A 285-nucleotide genomic window follows, 5' to 3' on the forward strand; every position below is an offset into this window, starting at 1 on the left:
GCCTACCTGTTGCACTGTGTGTCGTTTGCTTGTTTTGATTTTGGTTAAAGGCGCGCTCTTTAATTGAAAGAAGCGAATATAAACATCCATCAAGTGATGAACTAATACTGAACTTTATATGTCATACAATAGCACCTTTATTTTACAAGATGTTGAGAGATTCTGTACGTGTGTACTGCTAATACAGTATTGCAGCGATAAATTTGGTTATTAATTTCTGTTGCAAATTAGTTCAAATAAAGTTCGGCCATTCAAACTTTAATGACGTCAGCGACGCTTGAGTCT

Source organism: Onychostoma macrolepis, chromosome 13 (assembly GCF_012432095.1).
Source record: "Onychostoma macrolepis isolate SWU-2019 chromosome 13, ASM1243209v1, whole genome shotgun sequence".
Classification (NCBI taxonomy): Eukaryota; Metazoa; Chordata; class Actinopteri; order Cypriniformes; family Cyprinidae; genus Onychostoma; species Onychostoma macrolepis.